This window comes from Pelodiscus sinensis, chromosome 5 (assembly GCF_052426305.1).
Source record: "Pelodiscus sinensis isolate ZL-2025 chromosome 5, ASM5242630v1, whole genome shotgun sequence".
NCBI classification, from domain to species: Eukaryota; Metazoa; Chordata; order Testudines; family Trionychidae; genus Pelodiscus; species Pelodiscus sinensis.
The window spans coordinates 21914758-21923511 of NC_143056.1; positions in this window are offsets into that span (position 1 = coordinate 21914758).

Here is an 8754-nt window from a genome sequence, read left to right on the forward strand (position 1 = left end):
CGGAGCATGTGTGCAGGTACATAATAAGTGGTCAGTTGTACCAGGTTCATGAAATTTGCCTGCATATCAAAGAGCAGTAGGATCATGCTCAGAGCCTCTTTTCAAAGAGAATCAGATCCAATAGTTTGGAGACTCATGACCTAAACAAGATTGAAACCTTACATATTCCTTTTCCCCCAGGAAGTACACAGCTAAAGTGATTGGCTCACCTTTGGAGTAGAAATTTCACAAAGTGAATCTTGATTATGTAACCCTTCTGCCAGGTAGCATCAGTAGCAGCCAGGGCCAGGTTCAATATGTAGGGATTGTCTCCATCCATCCAACACAGAACTGGCTTGAGCCCCCACGCAGTAAACTGGGAAATTCATACAACACCCTTGGGCACCTCTGGGAAGCAATGCTTCCCCACTTGCAAGCACAGAGTCTGAGTGTAGAAAAGAAACCTTTAATAAAAGGTGCGGGAAGCAACATGGCATTCTTTTGGAAAAACACCACAAACAGAGTTCATAACCAAAGCCACGAGTAAATGTCCCAGCTCAAATAGGCTGGGCAATGTCCTTTTCCTCTTTGGTGCTCTAGTCCAGCAATGTAGATGTCCCCTTCACATGCCCAACCCTTCTCTGCACCCCACTCAGTCACTGCCCTTAGTCAGGGCAGACCAGAGTTCAGAGGTGCATCTGCAGAGTTCACCTTCCCTCCTGAGTTGTGGCCGAGTCGAGAGGAATAGAAGGCATCTCGCTCACTCCGCTGATCACTCACCATCCACCTGCTTGCTGGCTCTGCTGGCCATTCATCACCCCGCACTGCCTCCGCCCTGTCGGCCGCTTCTTACACCTCTCCATCACCACCCTGCTGGCTGTTCATTGCATCTTCTGCTGGCTTGTGGTGGATTTGGCTCTGGGCCAAACCTAGTGATCTCAGTGATTTCATCTCTTGGCCCAAAGCACAGGCCAGCCACAAGAGATTCCAGTGTCCTCTGGAGCACATACCCTTTTGCGCATCAGCCCCTCTGAATTCCCCTCCCTCACTGAAACGCAGTTGTTCAGAGCTGCTTTCCCAGAGATGTGCGGTGGCTTCCATTTCTGGGATAGTCCAGGTGTCAGACAGTGTGGTGTAAAGCAGCAGCAGAGGAAATGAGAATCAGACCCGAATGAGTCTTGTCAGTAAGTTTCAGGATGAGAAAAGGTTCATTGTAAGAAAGGCAAAAACAAAAATGTGGACACTTCAGCACACCAGAGTCAGGCTATCAGGGCACACAAGAGCCTGCCTCTCCTTGCACTTATACAAACCCCTCCAAAAGACACTTGTGAAAAAACCATGAATCTTTTAGCAAATGACAGAAAGCAACTTAATTGAAGTAGATGCCCAAATGCCACTGACATTCAATGGGAGTGGAACACCTAACTCCCTTGGGCATCTTTGAAAACTCAAGCATGCAAATTACACCACAAACTCCTGCCAGCAGAGCTCTGTTGGTCAGGAATGCGAAGAGGTTCAATCCTAGCTGGACACAGCTGTGCCAGAAGGAGCCACAGTACAGACGCCATTATACTGCCAAGACTGCACTTGTACAGCTTGTTTTACTCATGGAGGATGGTTTTCCTGCCCGGGACAAAGCACCACTTTGACAATACAGCTGCATTCGCTCTAGGACAGGGCCAAGCAATATATGGACCACGGGCTACATCCAGACCCTGCACCAGGTGACAACCCAAACTCTTGCATCCCTTCCTGCACCCCAGTCCTTTGTCCCAGGTCACAACCCCACCCTTCACCCAAACTCCCTCCCACGTCTCTCGCATCCCCTCCAGTACATCAATCCCTTACATTAGCTCCTTTCTTCACCCAACCTCCATCGCAGACCCCGTATCTCCTTCATTAATATCATGGAAGAGTGTGGCCCTTGACCATTTACCAAATTCTTGGAGTGGCCCCCTATACAAAATTATTGCCCACCCCTGACCTAGGAACACTTTGCTGGTACAGATCCTATACAGTTGAAGTGCTCCTAGTGTAGGAACAACTTTTGTCTCATTTTTCCCTCACCGGTGCCTGGGGATAATATCCAGATCTGGAGAAGAGGTACTGTTGCCTGTACCAAGTCAGATTTAGAGTCAGTCACTGTAGTAAGCCTGGCTCAAAGCACTGCCTTAAAGTTTTCCAGTTCCCGCGCTACTGCAGAGAACACAGAGATGTTTCTAGGCATCAGCACCCAAAGCAGCTGGTATTGTTTGATACTTCAGAGCAGAGCAGGGTGGACAAGAGGGGAGGAGAAAAGGACTTCACTACCCATGTGTGCAATTGCACCCTTTTATAGGCCTTAGGCCAGGCCCAGTAGATAAAAGGCCTATATTCTCCCTGTGGCAATGAGAGCTATAAAGAGAAATATACAAGCCATTTGCAACAAGTGTTGTCCAGATGAGCTCTTGATACTGGAATATATTTCTTCCAATGGACAACATATATTGTATGGGTCACTATGGAAGGCAGTGCACACTTCACCATTGTACTGTGTTAATGAGCAGAATCACAATCTCTCTTCTCTGGCATATGACCTATTTGGGTTTCAGCACGCCAGAGTATGTCTAAAAGCATCTGCATGCTCCTCTGGAGTGGGCCTGTCAAGCAGAAGTCTGGGCTTTTCCACTCCTTGCAGAAGTTGACTCCAACCCCCTAGGCTAGCACTTCTGCCTCACGCGAAGTACCAGCAACCAGCCACCAGGCTGCAGCAGACTTTGCTCAGTGCTTTCCGTATACTGCTTCTCTGCAGCAATGGCTTGTTGGTTGTCCCAGTGGGACAGGAGAACTCTGCCTTTTGAATTAGTGAACTCAGTCCCCATTCGGCCTCTTCCAAACACCTTCTTTGCAATTTGGGTTTTGACTGGGGAGGTGGATCACCACATCCAATTTCCCTCTGTCCCTGCCAACAGCCTCGGTTCTAGAGATGAACCCACAGCTTACAGAGGAGCAAAAGGATGGGAAAGGGGAGTCTCCTCAAATATCCCTAGTTATAATGTCAAGGACTGGCCCTCATCGTCACAGGGTCAAGTACTGCACTGGATCAGGCAAACATTCCCATCAGACTCTGACCCTCGATCTTTTACATTCTTTTCTGCTTACACACACATTGTTTGCTTTACCCTCCTCTCCCCAGTCTCCCTGTCAGAGTCTCATGTCAGTTTTACACTTCTGCCAGTCCTGGAATAGCTCACACATTCATCAGCCCTACCACACATTCCCACAGCCAACTGCATTGTCATGTGCCCGGCTGGGCCATGAGACAGCTGCAAGCACAGACTGCACTTCTAGCTCTTGGTGGCTGGAGACCACTTTGACACCTGCTGAGCAAGCAAGGTACCAACCCAGGGACGGACGTGAGCAGCTGGGGGGCAGTGGTAAATGGAGAAGGTGTCTGGGGCACAGCAAAAGAAGAGGGGCCCCGGTAAATCTGCCCTGGTTCCTTTGCCCTGCAGCCAGCTGCACCAGGCTTCCCCCAGGTACCCAAATAGCCCCCTGCATTCCAGGAGTCCAACCCTACCTCCACCCATCTAACCACCAGTAGCAACCCTGCTCTGCAGCAGCCCACTACCCCACAGAAGCACCAACCACCACTAGAACATTATCCACCTATCCACCCTAGACAGAGCTGTCAAGTTTTAGGCACCTCCTTAACCACTACTCAGAGAAGTGTGTGACAATAAGCTTATACTTATGATTCTATGCAAATGACTGCTAAATATGCAAATTAATTCATTCAAAAAACTGCATGAGATGTCACATGGAGCAGAACAAAACTCGGCAGGTATGATACACCCAGCCCCGTTGTCAGCTGACCTCTCATTCTCTGCACACAGCTCATGGTGTCTGCAGGAGGGATCACTGCTCTGTTTTACATTTGTTACACCTGCAGCATGTAAACAAAAAAGGCCAATTGCTCATGCAAAATAGCCACTCATTTTAAAGTCTCAGTTGCATGTACAGAAATGGGTGCACAGCTTTGTAATGTGGGACTCAACATTTCTCACAAAATACCCAGTATATGGACCACAATCTCTCACTCCATCCACCTCTACTTTTGAGCAGGGAGGTGTGATTCCCTAGTTCCAAGAACATAAGGCCGTATGAACAGTCCATGGCACACACTCTCCCTTCCCCCAAATACGGCATGCAGTTCTGGGCACCCCATCTCAAAAACAAGACATATTAGAATTGGGAAAAGTACAGAGAAGGGCAAAAATGATTTGGGGTATGGAACCACTTCCATATGAGGAGAGATTAAAAAGATTAGGGCACTTAGGAAAGATGTGACTAAGAAGAGACATGACAGAGGTCTAAAAAAATCGTGAATGGTGTGGAGAAAGTGAATAAGGAAGTGTTATTTACTTCTTCTCATAATACATGAGCCAGGAACCATGCATTTATATTAATAGGCAGCAGATTTAAAACAAACATAAGGAAGTACTTCTTCAACAATTCACTGTCAACCTGTGGAACTCCTTGCCAGGGGATGTTGTGAAGGCCAAAAGTAGTACTGGGTTCAAAAAGAACTAAAGTTCATGGTGGATAGGTCCATGTAGGCAGCCAAGAAAGTAAAGGGTGCAACCCCATGCTCTTGGTGTCCCTAAACCTCTGACTGCCAGACACTGGGGCTGGATGACAGGGGGTGGATCACTCAATACATTGCCCTGTTCTGTTCACTCTTCTTGGAGCATCTGGCACTCAACACTGTCAGAAGAAAGGATACAGGGCTGGATGGACCATTGGTCTGACCCAGTGTGGCCATTCTTATTTCAGATGTAGCTTGAGCCGAGTGAGTGTGGGTATATTTATGCAAGCTGGGAATCCACCTCCAAAATCCAGTGCGGATGTAGCATTATACTGGTGTGTAATTCTGGCAACTTATTAGAGTTGCTCCTGATTAGCACCCATATGAGAGCAGTATGTTCTCTGTGGAAACAGTAGAACATTATGTAGCTGCAGAATACGCCTCCTCACCCTTGCTCTGCAGGGACACTGAAAATTTGCCAAGCATAATACATTTTGATGGACAATCAGATTCCATTTGGAGGTGGCAAGAGAATTTTGGTGCAAAACTAAAATACTCAGCTGGCACATTCACATTGTAAATGGATTGTTGCCAGCACTCCTCCCTGCTGTGGAGAAACTCACAATGGCATCACATTCTCTATGGTATTTGCATATGTCTGCAGGCACAGATGTAGCAGAGGACAGTAAGCTCCAATAATGTGAGCTCTCGATCTCCCATTCCAGGAAGCAGCAGCTGGATACAAGACCCCATTCTTGCTTCAGCTGTTCAGCTCTCTAACACAAATCTGACAAGGTCAGATTTACACAAGCAGGAAGCTAAAAGTGAAGGATAAAAAGAAAGGAGGAAGAGGCTTAAGACTGAATAAAATATGAAAGTGATGTGACTGGGATAGCAGGAACAATCCCTCCTGGTTCAAAATTTCAGAAATGATCCTCGCAGGAGCTGTTCCGGCCCCGACCAGTTAACCAGAACCACTAAGCCACACCCATTAAGGTGACACTTACCCATTAACTGGTTAACCTTTTACATTCCTATTTCACTATTACTATTTCATATGCATTCTATTTGTGCCAAGTTACAGCTTCTGAAATATTGACAGAACCTTATTTTGTTTAATCTTTCATTGAAAGATGGATTGTTTGGGAATACAGTCTCTTAAAGATCCAGATGACCTAAGAAAATTTCCCCAGGACAGTTTATTATTCAAATTCAATTGTCTTCTAAATTAGCTTCCTGGTCTAACTTTCTGGTATGAAATTTTAATACATGATTTAAGTAGTTTACCAGAATGTATCTAACTGCTGATGTAACCTGGGAAATCATCATCTGACTTATACTTTATTCCACTGAGAGTGGAAGCATTTGAGTCCCACAATCCCAAGTCAGCTGGCACGGGCCAGCCTGAGGTTTTTAATTGCAAAATAGACGTATCTTAAGTCACTGCCTGCCTGATGCTGGGTCTCTTGATAACTTACCTGTTCTGTTAATTCCTTCTGCAGAATCTAGCATTGGCCACTGTTGGAAGACAGGCTATTGGGCTGGATGGACCTCTATTCTGACCCAGTAAGGACGTTCCTTATTAAACACAAATTTGTTAAGCCTTCAGCTGCTAAATGCCTAGCCATTCTTGGAAGGACCTTAAGGATAGAGCATCTGAAGTGGCAAGAGCAAATTAGAGAGACACAATTCCCCTGGCTCAATTTGTCTAAAAATCTACATGGTCATCAATGTTCCTTAGGTCCCTCTTCCATATCAGCTTTCATTAATTTGATTTTCTTTGACACAGTCAGAAATGCTGACTAATTAATACAACAACTGCACCTGTTCTTAGAAAGCCTCCGGTGGGCAGTTGCATGCAAACATGCTTACCTCAGTCCTGACACTGCAATCTTTCCCGCCAAGTGACTCATGGACACGGCAGTGTTTTTCATTAAATAACTCAGAGTGGCAATTTGCTTTCCTGGAGAGCAGTGTCCTCTAGGGTACAGCATCTCCTCTTCACACAAGGAAGTGTCAGCACTCCACCAGACATATTGATCCTGTCCTTCAAGGGGAAAATCGTTAAGCAGGAAGGAGGTCTGTGGGGGAACAATCATCATTTTCAGTGTGTATGTACAGGACATTTTCACACCAAACCCCAACACTGCAGTGTGTGTGTGGGGGGGGGGGGGGGGAACAGTCAATATAATTATATTAGGAAAAATGGTAAAGTGCTTAGGGTGCTAGCTCAAGACTTGGGAGCAAGTCCCTGATATGCCACAGATTTTCTGTATGACCTTGGGCAAGTCACTCTGGACTGTACATTAGCATGACTACACTGGGTTAGACCAACGGTCTATCTAGCCCAGTATCCTGTCTTCCAACAACAGCTGGTGCCAGATACATCAGAAGGAATAAACAGAACAGGGCAATTATCAAGTATCCACTTCCCATCATCCAATCCCAACCTTTTGGGACATCCACAGAATGGGATTTCCCTGGACATCTTGGCTAATAGCCATTGATGGATGTACCCTCCCTGAACTTACCTAGTTCTTTTTTAACCCAGTTATATTTTTGGCCTTCACAGCATCCCTTGGCAACAAGTTCCACAGGTTACTGTGTGGTGTGAAGGAGTAGGGATATCTGCACTGCCTCACAGGGGCATTGTGAAGCTAAATAAAAAGTTCTTATAGAGCAGAATCAGCTCTGGGCATGGTATTAAAGCAAACCCTCCTCAACTTCCTGTATGGTATCTGTCTCCCAAGTAGTCAAATACCATGAGCAAGGCTTCAAAAAATTGAGTTTTCTTAAAATAAAAATGTGTGTGCTCACTTTATTTGAGTCTTTTCAATGCATATAGGTCACATTTCCAACCAGGAGAGACAGAATTTACTTTTAAAAACAACAAACTGTGATTCTCATGGAACCAAGGATCTGGGGTTGTAAGAAAGCTGACGAACTGTAAATCTTGCAATAAAAGTTTGAGATTTGGTAGTACTGAAATGACTCACCACTTTGCCCTCATTTTGGTGAGTGGGAAACGGGGGGGAGAGAATCTGTAGTCTCAATTTTCAAAGCATTCCACAGGATTTTAGCCATAAAACCCACCCAAAATTTGAATGGGAGCCATATAGGTACATCCCTACTCTGCAGACGTAGCTCTCAGTCCTCATCTATACTTCAGACATATCTTAGTATAACTGCATTGCTCAGGAGTGAGGAAAATACACACACACACACACACACACATACACACACACACACCCCGAGCAACCTACAACAACTAGGCCCTGGTGTGGACAGAGCTGTGTCTCATAGCAGAACTTCTCCTGACAACATAGCTATGGCTTGTTGGGAATGTGGAATACTTACATGAATCATCTACAGCAGTGCATCTGTGTACTTGTAGACAAGCCCTTTGTCTTAGGCCAGATCTACAGTAGGGGATAAGTTCAAATCAATATACTCAACTCCAGCTACATTAATTGCATATCTGGAGTTGACGTACTTTGATTCAAACCTTGACTCCGTCCCCACAGCGGGAGGTGAATGAGAGAAACACTCCTGTTGATTTCTCTTACTCCTCTTGAGGAGTAGGAGTACTGGCGCCATTCCTGGGGCACCTGCAGCATTTGATTTTGCAGGTCTTTACTAGACCCACTACATTGATTGCCAAAAGATTGATCTCTGGAACATCAATCTTGCAGGTAAGCACAGACATGGCCTTATGGATACTGCAAGGCTGTGTCTACATTGGCATCCCTTTCGGAAAAAGGATGCTAATGTAGACTTTGGAATAGGCAAATCCGCGGGGGATTTAAATATCCCCCGCGGCATTTGCATTAACATGGCTGCCGCTTTTTTCCGGCTTGGGGAAAAGCCGGAGAAAAGCGCCAGTCTAGACGTTATTCTCCGGAAAATAAAGCCTTTTCCGGAGGATTTATTATTCCTACTTGAATAGTACTTGAAAGTAGGAATAAGAAATCCTCCAGAAAAGGCTTTATTTTCCGGAGAATAATGTCTAGACTGGCGCTTTTCTCCGGCTTTTCCCCAAGCCAGAAAAAAGCAGCAGCCATGTTAATGCAAATGCCAAAGGGGATAGTTAAATCCCCTGCGGATTTGCCTATTCCAAAGTGCTACATTAGCATCTCTTTTCCGGAAAGGGGTGCCAATGTAGACACAGCCCAAGTGTCTGAAGTAGCTGGTGTTAGGTGACATCCATT